This window comes from Ceratotherium simum, chromosome 1 (genome assembly GCF_057802395.1).
Source record: "Ceratotherium simum simum isolate JZ-2026a chromosome 1, ASM5780239v1, whole genome shotgun sequence".
In the NCBI taxonomy this organism is placed as follows: Eukaryota; Metazoa; Chordata; class Mammalia; order Perissodactyla; family Rhinocerotidae; genus Ceratotherium; species Ceratotherium simum.
In genome coordinates this window covers 34,784,118-34,797,309 of record NC_141900.1, presented here as the reverse complement: position 1 = coordinate 34,797,309, position 13,192 = coordinate 34,784,118, and the positions used below count along the sequence as shown (strand labels likewise).

At 35.5% G+C, this 13,192-nt stretch overlaps 1 long non-coding RNA gene across 2 annotated transcripts in view; it reads right to left on the bottom strand.

Moving 5' to 3' along the window:
- LOC147918174 (uncharacterized) overlaps positions 1 to 13,192 on the bottom strand; it is a 256,706-nt gene that overhangs the window by 40,178 nt on the left and 203,336 nt on the right. Inside the window, exon 3 of one of the 2 annotated variants that reach the window (XR_015553097.1) lies at positions 9,115 to 9,562. The exons of the other annotated variant lie outside the window; for it this stretch is intronic. This is a non-coding gene — a long non-coding RNA (uncharacterized LOC147918174). Of the gene's footprint in view, positions 1 to 9,114; positions 9,563 to 13,192 lie in introns of those variants that run through there. 2 annotated transcript variants of the gene reach the window in all.

Genomic DNA, 13,192 nt, shown 5'->3' with positions numbered 1-13,192 from the left:
CATAATTTATAATAGTTTTTTGTATTCATCATTTTACCAGTTCAAGGGAAGTATAGAAACAGTTCTCATTAAATTTCATTATTCTCCCCCATTTATAATAAATTGTCTTAAATCTTTCTTCTGCATACATTTAAAACTATTTCAGTGTGTTAAAATTTTGCTTCAACTATAGAACATAATTTAGAAAATAAAGAGGAGAGTCTGTTGTGTTTACCCATATTTTTACTTGTCATGTTATTTCTTACTTTGTGATATTCCAAAGTTCCTTCTTTTATCATTTTGTTTTCATTTAGAGAACTTCCTGTAGCCATTCTTTTAGAGTAGGTCTGTTGATGACAAATCTCTTAGTGTTCTTTAATTCCAGAATGTCTTAATTTCCCTATCATTCCTGTAGGATATTTTTACTGGATCTAGGATTCTGGGTTGACAGGTCTTTTCTTGCAATATTTGAAAAATATAATACCTTTTCCTTTTGGCCTCCCTAGTTTTTGATGCAAAATCCACTGTCATTTGAATTAATTTTTTTTTCCCCTATGGTTAAGATTTCATTTCTCTCTAGCTTTTTTCAATATTTTATCTTTGTCTTTACTTTTCAAAGGTTTGATTTTTATGTGTGTTTGCTTTGATTTACATCATTTAGGGTTGGTTAGTTCCTTTAGTCTGTAGGTTTATGACTCTTGCCATATTTGGAAAGTTTTCAGCCATTATTTCTTTAAGCAGTTTTTCATTCCTCCCCTCTTTGTCCTTTTCCTCAAGGACTCAGATGATATAAATGTGAGAACTTTCATTATAATCCTGCAAGTCACTGTGCTCTTTTTCTTTTCAGTCTAATTCTCTCTGTGTTTAAACTGAGCGACTTCTATTTTTAAATCTTTCAGTTTTCAGAATTCTCCCTCTGTCTCCTCCACTCTGCTTTTGAGTCTATCCACTGAGCTTCTTATCCAGCGTTGTACTTTATATTTCTAAAATTTCCATTTGGTTCTACTTCCATTTCTTTCCTGAAAATTTCTATTTCTTTGCTGAAGCTTTTAACATTTTAATTTTTCTCAAGCATGTTTGTAATTGCTTGTTGAGCATTTTTTATAATGGCTACTTTAAAATCTTTGTCAGATAATTCTAACAAATTGTTGAAAGTGTTAGTGTTGAAATCTTTAATTACCACAAATGTAGTGGCTTAAAACAACATAAATTTATATCTCACAGTTTTAGTGGTCAGAAATCCAAAATTGGTCTCACTGGTTGAAAGTCATGGCATTGACAGGGCTGCATTTCCTTCTAGAGGCTCTAGGGAAAAACTCTGTTTTTTTATCTTTTTGAGCTTCTAGAAGCTGCCTTCATTCCTTGACTTGTAGCTCCCTTCCATTTTCAAAGCAAGTAATGGCTGGTCAAGTCTTTCTTACATGTAGCACTCTAACAATGTCTTCTGCTTCTCTTTCATATGTTTAAAGGACCTTTGATTACATTGGGCCCACCTGGATAAGCCAGAATAATTTCCTTAAAGTCAGGTGATAACAACCTTAATTCTATCTACAACCTTAATTCATTTTTTTCCATTTAACAAAACATATTCACAGGTTCTGGATGTGGACATCTTTGGGGAGAGTGGTGGCGTTATTCTGGCTACTACATTATAGCCCCCAAAGACTTACCTCCCTACCACACACAAAATGCATTCACCCCATCCAAACATCCCCCCAAATCTCAACTCCTTGCAGCGTCAACTCACATCTAAAATCTCATCTTAATCATAGAAGCTCAAAAGTCCCAAATCTCATCATCTAAGTCATATAAATCAGGTAGAGGTGAGGCTCTGGGTATAATCCAACCTGAGGCACAATTTCTCTCCATTTATGAACCTCTGAAACTCAAGAATCAAGTTATCTCATCAAAAACATAATGATGAGAGAGGCATAGGATAGTAGTTAATAGAAATTTCCATTCAAAAAGCAAAAAAATGAAGGAAAAACAGAGTAACTGGTCCCAAGCAATTTTTAAATATAGATGAGTAAGTTCCTTTTATTGTCAGGGCCTAGGAATAATCTTATGAGGCTCACAAATCCACTCTCTGGAATCATAACTCTTCCCATGGGCTCTTGACTTCATCTTCTGAGTCACTCATCCTTTTTCATGAAAAGTAGAATTTGTTTGTAGTTGAATTGTTTTATCAGCCTGTTATCTTGCCTGTAGAATACGGCAGGTCCAACAGCCTTCTTTAAATTTTTCCTGTCTCTTTCAGGCCAAGCTGGTAGGGTTTCTACTCTTGTAACATCCTGAAGTTCCTTGTGGATCTCCCATGTAAGTAACAGGGATTTACTCCATTAATCATGAGATTTGTCCACAGATCTTTCTGAGATAATCTCCTCTATTTTTGTTTTTTGCTGACGTGGCAGAGGGGATCAATGAGCCAACCTTTAATTTCTTCAGACTTGTGTGACTGAACACTGTGAACTTTTGATCATTCTGAGTTAGTAGCAAATGGTTATAAAGCTACAATCTCAGATTTTTCTCTATAGGATACTTTCTTGACAATAAATATCTTAATTTTAGCATCTTTTGCTATATGTGTAAGGTGAGGATTTCCAAAATCATCATGCCCTGGTTCCTTTATGTTTAATAATTTTTCCTTCAATTTATCTCTTTCCTGTTGCATTTTACTAAAAGCAGCAAAAAGAAACCAGACCATACCTCTAACACTTTGCTCGGAAATCTCAGCTAAATATCTAAGTTCATTTCAGTTCTAAAATCTCTATTTCATTCTTCTTTATATCTTTTCTTTGCTTAGACATTCTATTATTTTGCTGAGTCATTCTATTTTTCCATTTAATTCAAACATGTGAATAAGTGCTTATAGAAGCATTTAGATAATGGCTGCTTTAAAGTCTTTGTCAGATAATTCTAACATCTGTCACCTGTGTTGACATCTAGTGATTGTCTTGTGTCATCCTTTGAGATCTTCATGGTTCTTGATATGGGTGATATGTTTTTATTGGAACCTGGACATTTGGGGTACTTTCTTATAAGATTTTGGATCTTATTTAATCTTTTTTATTTGGCTTTCTTTGACACTGCTCCAGCTAGGGAAGAGGAGTGTTGCTTCATTACTGTCAGGTAAATGAAGAGTGTTTTCTCCCCATTTGGTTATCATTGAAACCCAAGGGAAAGTTCTCATTACTGCTGGGTGGAAATGGGAGTTGGAGCTGTCCATATGGTCTCTACTAACACCACTATGATAAGGACACCTGATTATTGGATGGCAGGAATGAAAGGCGTGATTCCCTATTTGGCCCTTATAGATCAAAGTATTGTTCCTTGTGTATGTTAACTGGAAAGATAGGAAGTGGTGATTAGAGATTTTGGAGATGGCACAATAATTTTGATGATGAGATCAAATATTTCCTCATGAGAGAAGATAACTGAGGTGACCTGGAATAACCTGCTGTAGGAAGTAGGGAGGTGAAGGAAGTGAAGCCTGAGGTACTGGACAAATGATATATGTGAGTGTTGAAATTTCCAAGAAATTTTGGTGCATTCATGGAAAGGAAGGCTAAAATATTTAACAAATAAAGACAAATGGTGGCATAGTCTGAAAGAAAGAGTTCAGTGGAAGAGTATTTTTGAGGAAACATACAAGAAATATAAACTGGAAATACCAATGCGGTACCTAACCCACTCAGTCTCTGAGGTCACAAGGATGGAGAAGAATGCCTTTGTTTGATAGTATTTTAAGAGAAGCAATGTCTTTGGGTTATAGCAGGGTTTTGATTAGAACATACAGTGTGAAAGGAGCTTTCAGAGAAGAGGTGAAAAATGACTAGATTGTACTGATATCAGAACATGAATTACAAAAGGAATGGTGGTTGGGAAATCATAGCCAGGTGGGAAATGGTGTTAATGAGTAGATAGATGTACTGAGGTATGCTATATTTTGCATCTGGGTGGTGATGGCCTTTCCGGGAGGCTTGGATTTTTGGCAGTGTCTCAGATGTGCTGCAATGTAAGATATGATGAGGTTAGTTTTGCTGGTCTCTTAGGAGCAGAAAAACCTTACAGCATCCCCTCGGGATTTCTCGTAGGCAGTTAGTAGGGTATTTGCTGTCATGGCTGGGGAAGGGCTACTTTACATGGACCATGGAGGTTTATAGACTTTTTTAAAAAACTTTAGCAGGTGGTGTCCTGGCCGGGGAAAGGCAGTTTATTCAGAAACAAGGAGAGCTCTGCAGGCCTCCGTTAAACCTTGTTATAGGCTATGTCTCAGCCAAGATTTGGGTAGGATTTACCAAGAGCATGTTGACCTTTAGGGATTTCATTTAAATCGCTCCAATATTTTAAAATATAATACAAGAAAATGTAGCTAATGTAAGGTATGTTGTGGAAACTGTGAATGGAGAGTTACAAAAGTGAGTAAGTTATCAATGACTTCATTGAGAAGTGTTCCTTGAGATGATAACCTCTTATATCCAGCTCTATTACCACACATTAGGCCAGAGGCCATTCCTGACAGAAAGACAATCATGAGCAAAGCTGGGAAAGCATTACTAGAGACTTACTGAGGAAATATCAACTCAAGATGTAGTGAAAAGAGAGAAAAAAACCATCCCCTAAAGAAAGTGATGAAGATGAAGAGATCCAAGAACAAAGAGGAGAGAAGAGGAAAAAATTAAATAAGGATGGAGAAGGGGTTTAAATTTGTAAATAAACAAACAAATGATTAAAGTTTGCTTTACAAATTTTATGAATCACTTGAGGAATTTTGTTAAAATGCAGAATCTGATCTAATATCTGAGGAAGGGATTCAAGATTCTGAATTTCTAACAAGTTCCCACATGATGTCAATGTTGCTGGTTTGGGATCAAACTGAGTACCAAGGGGATAGATAAGATAGAAAACAGAAGAAAGGAGGGTGAGGCAAAGAAAAAATACAGTTCATTCGAGGTCATGGCTCTATACCTATTCTGCCATATTTTGGTTAGTTCTTAGACGGCATAAAATTTCGCTTCACTTACAGTCTTCTTAAAGATAATTTTCAGAGGGAGTTTAAAGTTGCTACTGGTAGAAAAAAAGAAGTAGGCAAAATTAGATCTATACAACGTTTTGAAGGACCTAACATTGTTATTCTTCCTTTTCAGTGTTCCTGGGTAGCTTCCAGTATCCCAGCATTTCCCCAGTGTGATTATTTACTTTGGCATACACTTTCCTTCTTAGCTAGATCTAATCTCTTTGTATCTTTGATGGAAACTCAGTTGGTAATTCACTAAATTGACATGAATTTTTAATACCTATTATGCATTTAATCCTATTGGAGTACTGCATTTTAGAGAAAGGATCGCTTATTCAAAAGTAACAAATCTTACATCATATTGGGTGCATCATATTTGGATGAGGCTAACTTTCCTAATCCTTATGAATAATCTCATGGACCACCTATTCTTCTAGGAATGGGAGATACAACACTTATTCTCCTGATGCTCTTACATACAGTGTTCTCAAAGGATTAAAAAAATCATTCTTCTTTGGCTCTATTGTTATAAAAATAAATTAAAAATTTTAAATTTTAATGAAAAATATTTTAAATTAAAAAAAGTAAAAATTAAGACTTTGTAGACTCTACTCTTAATACATGTTATGTGTAGATTCAACTACACCTAGGTTTCAACAAAAAAGCCGTGGTCATTTCTATTTGAAAAATTTATATGTTGTTGCATTTTATTCCAAGTCTCCTCCAGAATCTATTTTGGTGACGTGAATAAGGTTTGCCATCAGCCACTATTTCTGATATTAGCGATTTCCATGTGCACCTTTTTTTTTTTCTTTTTTTTTTTTTTGTACTTCTGTCACAGCACCACAGTGAGTGCAGCAGATGATTTCTAGCTATTGTGTGGCGATTTATTCCCCTGGACCATTCGGGTGTGCTCAGTTATAGTACTATGTCAGATGTCTTTCAACTAAACAACGATTACATTGCTTTTTTCTTCTAGTCTGTGGATATCTTAGTCACTGGCCTGTAACAAAGCTGGAGTAAAGTCTCAGAGAGAGGTGTATTTTAACTTGCAAAGCAATCATGAAGGTTGCCCTTGCATTTCCGTGAGGTGGCTTGTGTTTTCTTAAAGAGTTCTCCCTTCTATCCTCTGCCTAAGTGGCTTACTTGCCTGATGGGAATCGGCTGATTTTTTACGTGTGTGACTTCACCCAACCTTTTAAGAAAGTATTTCTCATTATTTTCAACTTTGGCATTTCCAGGCAAAAATTATCATATATTATATGATATATTTGCATACAAAATATATGAGCCTGCTTCCAAGCCTTCTAGCAAGGACTTTGTATCAAAAGTAATAAGGAAGAAAATGAAGCTGAAATCCTTATACAGGGCTACTTGAGTATAGATAATAAGCAGCCTAGACATCCTGGTTTGCTTCTAAGCATATCAGGGGTATATAGTGCCTACTTTAAATCTGATGATGTTAGAAATAGCTTTTAAAATCACCACACACATATACCCCCCAACCAAAATTGTTATATCATTGTATAATGTTATCTGAAGAATCCAACTGATTCTTTTAAAGCTTATATCTTTTCTCATTAATTTCATGAAGTTCATATAAGATAGTTGAAAGTCATCACTAGATTTTATTTACTTGACAGTTAGTTACTCTCAAAAAATATGTAACAATAAAAGTCCTAGAAATCTGGACCACTTTCATATAGAAACTTAGTGAATTCTCTCTTGTAGGGGAAGAGGGAGAATCCCCCTCTGCCCTTTTCCTTAAGGTTCTTCTGGCTGGCCAAATAATTAACAAGACATGTTAGCAGGAGAAACTAATACCAAGTTTAATAACATGTATACATGGGAGAAACCAGGGACTCTGTGTTTCTCAACACAATAGCAGAAATTCTCGTCTTAAATACCATCATCAGCTAAAGACAAAGGAGGGTGTTGGGGGTGGGGGGAGTCAGTTACAGGAGATTACCACTAAAGCACAATAAACAAGAGTAAGGTTATTATGCCGATTTAAGGCCTCACCTTCCACATTGATAAGTTTCTAGAAATGAGGTCATCCCCCCTCTTCCCAATACAGAGAGGGAGATACCTTTACAAATGGAGATTTCCCTTATAAATGTAAATGTTTGTCTGGCAGCTCCTTGTAGGGCCATCTAGGGAATGTGGCCAGAGAGACAATTTTTGACAAGATGGGCTTGTTGGTGCCTTTCCTATTGTAACATCTATTTTACATTATATTACAGACATCAGATAGTAACTCCTTCCTGGAACAGATCTTCTATGTCAAATTCTTTAGGCAGTTAGTGGGGGAGGTCAAATGTCTGTCAGAGAAAACAATCAAGGTAAAGAGAGAGATTTCAGGCTGGCCAAATCTTGATCTCCCACACTCTCAAGTTTGCCAATTTATGCTACTGAACTCTGGTCCAAACTAAAGAACTTAGCTAATATTTTTATTCCTGCCTCAACTGTTGAGTTTTATGACTGAGTGGAGTGTTTTTATTTTTCGTATTCTTTTCAGTTTGCACAATTGCTTACTTGTTCTATTTCACAATTTCATTTTTTTCATCTGTATATTGTTGATAGAAATAGCTGCAAAAAAAGAAAAAGGCTATTTTCCATTTTTCCTAACAATCTTCTTTCTCAATTATTCAGGTTTCCTAGAAGGAGAACATTAGGTATGATATACATACTAGTTTTCTTGAATGGGTGTGAGTGTGTGTGGTACAATATTACAGAAACAAAAGTGAGTATAAGAGGAGAGCAAGGCAGAGGAGAGAAAGCGGTGCATGGCAGAGCTGACACAGTTTTACCAGAAAATACAGCTGATTACACAGGTGATATATCTGCTAGAGGAGAGGAGAAAAGAGTTTATCTGTCTTTTCTTCCTGTCTCCCACCCATTATTGGTTAAAATTAACCCCAAAGGGCATTAACATTTTCATGTGATGTTATTTGGCCCCTCCAAGCAGCCACTGGGGAAACCAGATTCCGTAACAATACAGCAACCATGGCCAGCTAGCAGCTCTCTGCCTGTAGCTTGGGTGGAAGAGGGTTTTGCAGCAAGTCTCAACATCAGAGGCAACAGGAAAGCTCCAGTGTGGGAAGCTGGCAGTGTGCAGTATAAGCAGTGAGGCAGGGCCCTGTCTTGTTTTGGTTTGAGAGTCATGGGGGGTGGGAAGAAGCAGGCTGAACCGCCATCACTTGTGAAGGCCACGTCAGAGCTCGGTGTGCCTTTCTCCATTGAAGACTGAACCAACCTGCCTCTCTGTGGGATCTAAGAGTGTCTTCCATTTTTATGGTGGTTTCATTCACTCAAAACACTTTCCTGAGGGTTAATTTTATATTCTAGAGTGGTTTAACACATCCCATTGTGATGCCAATTCTCACTCCTTTCCAGAGGTACCTCACATCAGATTGTCCTGTCTAATCGTTTTATTTGTCTAAATTCTTCAGTGTACCTTTCTCCCCTCATGTATTCACAAGCACTTTTCCACATTGCAGAGTTGAAACAAGTAGCTCCTGGACAGGGTCAAATGGTGTCACTTTTGGCTGCTACAACAAAATACTTCTCAAAGTTCTGGATGCTGGAACTCAGAGATCAGGGTGAGAGTCCTCTTCACAGCGGCAGAAGGCCGAGTTCTCCTGGTGTTCTTGTGGCAGAAAGAGAGTGAGCTAGCTCTCTGGATTCTTTCTATAAGGGCACTAATCCAACTCATGTGGGCTCTGCTCTCATGACCTAATTACCTCTCAAAGGCCCCACCTCCAAATACCATCACAATGGGAATTAGATTTCAATATATGAATTTTAGGGAGACACAAACATTCAGTCCATAACACATAGATACATGGAAACACTCTCAGTGTGAGCTAATTGAGCTTTTCCTTTCAGCTACCCCCACATCTGAAAGTCCACAACTTGAAACAGTGCTTTAGCAGAGTGTTCACCAAATACATAAAAGGCTTATTATGATTTGAAATTCTGATTAGAATTTAAAAATGTATTTCTTATTAAAATAACTTTTGCTTTTATTGAAGGGCTAAAAGGCAGGCGTTATAATTTCATAAAACTTGAATAGTAGAAGGAATTATTTCCCTATCCTTCTATTATCTCCCCTTCTCATCCTGGACCTAGACTCAAAGTTTAAGCAAGTCTTAAACGTCACTTCAAGGAGAACGGAATTTATTTCCAGTTTTACCTGTAGCTGACTGAGGAATATATTGATATGTTAAGCACTGGTTCTTTTGGACTTTCACACTACAAAATGTACAAATCAGATGGTCTTATCTCTTTAAGATATTTTTTTCTGGGCAGTTAGGTTAGTTTGTGCTTTAACTTACTCTCGCTTGTCACATGCCCACGTTTTGCTTCTCTGGCATATTCTGATGATAGCAGTGGAGCTGATAGGAGCAGCAATCACAGGCGCACTCAACGTGGCCCTTTCAGAGAATGCTGTTAGACCTTTTCCTCTTACCGAACAAGTCCTCTTATATTTTTGAAGAAAGAAGGCGGTTCTCTCTGCCTGTTCAGCGAGTTCAATTTAAAACCTTGTGGGGAGAATTTCACAGCCTGCAAGCAGAAACAGTTTTATTGCCTCTATTTTCAGAATCTCTTTTCAAATTACAACAATATGCCCAAGAAGCATATGAGAAAAGACAATCTCTTTGGGCCAAAACAGAGATTTTACCTTTTAAATCCAAAATATAAATAAAGGAACCACTTTTCTTCTAAGAGTTTATTTTCCAATTTTAAATTCCATGCTTCAGGAAATGTTACATTCTTGTGGAAGCAGAGAAAAACGTCCTTGTATAAAACAACTCTTTTCTATAAATATTAGGCTCATCCAGATTGAAAATTCTCTCATAATTTACCACTTGTATAAGTATATGATGAATTTTTATTTCCCCCCAAAAATTTTTAAAAGATAATGGAAAAAGGAATTATTGTATTAATATGCATTTAAATTTTTAAAATTTAATTTCAAGTGGATTATATATTACTCATTTTTATTATCCATCATGCTTAAGGAAAACATCTGAACAAGAAAAGCTTTATTTAGTTTCCGTGTTTCATAATCCCCTATGAAGTTTTCGTTCACATTCTTGAGGGAAATCAAAGCATTTATCTTTTGATTGACATAACTGAGGATTATTATAATCCAAATGAGGATATGATGCAACATATTGTTGTATAAAGCATAACTTATTTTTAGTTACATGTTTCTTAGTGTAAAATTAAAATTTGTTGCTTCTAATATTTCAATGAGAGGTCAACCTGGAAATTAAAGTTGGATAAATCTGAGAAACTCAAAAATTGTTATAGAAAATTCACAAATAAAATAGACAACATGGTAGATAACTACATTTGGAGATTTGGGAATTGATGCATTGATTAATAAATCAACTTATTTTATGCATAATCTATTCCCTGAGCAGAGCTCTTTGAGGATGCTAAAAATGTTTACCTATGCACATTTAATGATGAATTTAGGCAGGGGGAAATCAGGTACTAATGGACCTAGCTGGGAGAGCAATTGCTAAGTAGATATTCAGTTCTTTTCTCAGTACAGTCTATTGAACTTTGCTGGTGTTGCAAGGCTCTGTGGCATGAGGACAAAGTCTGCTTTAGAGCCCCAGCCAATTCTCTGCTATTGTACTACTAAGACTTCAATAATTCACTCTTAAATGAGTTCTCTTTCATGTATGGGATAGATGAAATAAAATTATTTTCTGATTAAGTATTTGCCCTTGCTTTCAGAATAATAAAAACAAGTATATTACAAATGCAAAAGGAAAAATCGTTCATACCTTAGCAAGAATGTGAAAGTAAATAAAATTTTTGGCTTTTTGAAGAAAAAAGGAAATTAAAAAAATATATTATTAGAATTCCATTTCATCAGACGTGGAAACATTTTTAAAAACGCATTAATTTTTTAAGCATTTATCAGTGTTGATCCACTAACAACTTCAAATCTCTAGGAAATATCTGAAACTCTGAAATAAGATGGGAAAAATATCTCTAGGTAACTAAAATAGTCATTGTAGAGCTTGCCAGATAAAACCAGCAAAAACAACTGACACAAACTTGTGAACAAAAAGCCAAAATCTTTATTAGAAGGAGGAGGCCTAAAAACTTAGAGCCATACATTTAGATTCATCCCTCCATCCCTATTTAAAGTAACAAGATTGGCTATCTCGTTTCCCAGCTCACTGCCAATTGGAAACCACCATTCAGAGGGTACTGGCACCACTAGAGGCAAGTGCAATGACACAAGGAGAGTGAGAAACTGACCAAATACTATCAAGAGAGGAGGATTGATTGTGTAAGGTAACCTGAGACCATGTAGTAGAGGGTTAAACAGTCACCCCTAAGAGCGTCACTGAATTGTCATAGTAGGAGGAATGTGCATAATAGTAAAAAGTCTTTTAAAAGGTTAATCTATTTATTTGGAAAATTTACTTTTTAAATGCATTATTCTGGCAACATCCACCGATTTTTCCAGTACTAAAGACTGCCTTTTAAATTTAATTCTTTTTACCATATAAAAACCTTGTCAATTTATTAGATATCATCACTTGAGATTCTATTTCAAATGCTTCAAGTTAGCAAAAATTAAAGCTAAGCATCAAGAATATAGGACAGAACTTGACAATTTATTTCAGTTGGCACAGTTGAAATTTAGTCAGCACAAAATGTGTGCCTTAGAATATTTTCACTAAACTTGATAAATATTTAGCAGGCTAGTTAGACATTTCTTAGCAGCAGAAGTTAAAACATCAAATACTATTGGAGAAATATTTGTTTTTCCAGCTCAGTGAAAATTCCTGAAAATATATATTAAACATGATGGTATCTATCTAGTTGCATATTTTCTCTAGTATTGGAAAACATTTCTGTTTTAAAGAAACAAACATATTAAATGTGTTTAACAAGTGTAAATGTAGTTAAAACAACGTCCTCAGTTTGGGAGTTTTGCTCTACAGTGGCTGAAAAATACAGGTAGAGTTTCAAAACCAGTCTCTGATTGTTTGACATAGACTGTTTTAGTAATGAAACTTATCACAAATTATTTTTTTCATAGGATGCTCAAATACCAGAAAAGTTAAGTTATTGACAATAAATGTTTTCTTTCATAACAAAATATTTTAAGGTAAAACTTCACAAATGTATTCATCAATATTGGAGCTGTTTTATCTGGGATTTTAAAAAGAATTCTCATGGAATTTTCCAGCTATAATTGTACACCTGAAATGCATTCCCTATGTCATCCACAGAAACACTTCAGAAACAAAGGCACAGAAGCCCAAAGTGAACAAAATACTGCGAGGTACCATCAACGTGGTTACTTTTATAAAAACAGGCCTTTGATAGTAAAATCTTTAAAATACTGCGTAATAACATGGGGAATGGCTTTGAAACTTTTATCTTAAAAAGGTTACCTGAATATTATGGTAAAGAACATAATAAGAATTGGCAGAGTTCAAGATAAATTGAACATTTTCTTTTCACGAAGCCAGGTGTTCTAAATGAGCTGACATTCTCTGTGATGCTGTAGTTGTCAGTAACGTGCTATCTAGTAGATAGTTCTAAATTTAAAAGCAAAACAATTCATCCCTTCAAAATGTAGCTTAGTCTTTACCTTTTGAATAGGTAATACATTTATGTAGTTCAAAATGCAAAAATAGAAAGTACTATAGAGTGAATAGTCTACTTTGTCTTTTTATCCTTCATCTAGCCAGTTTCCTACTTATTTTTCCAGACTTTATGATTATATAAGAATATGTATTTTTCTCTCCCCCCCTTTTATACAAAATGTAGCATATTATACATACCGTTCAAAATTTTAATTTGTTTCAAATAACACTAGTCTTGGAGTTCTTTCGGTATCAATACATACAGTACATCTTCATTCTTTTCTTAAATAGCTGCTTGATATTCCTTTATATGGATTCACCGTAATTAATTTACAATTCCCTATAGGTGAATATTTGTGGTAGGCTTTGTCAGTGTTCATCAATATCCATTTCCTATCCCTCGAAATCACACTTCTCTATCCCAGCGAAGAAAGGCCTGGCCATGTATCTCGCTTTGACCAAAGAAATATGAGTGACAGTGACATGTCACTTATAGTAGAAACTTTAAGAGACACTAAATGCTTTGCCATGTTCTCTCTTCCTCTTTCCCCTTCCTCTCCTTCTT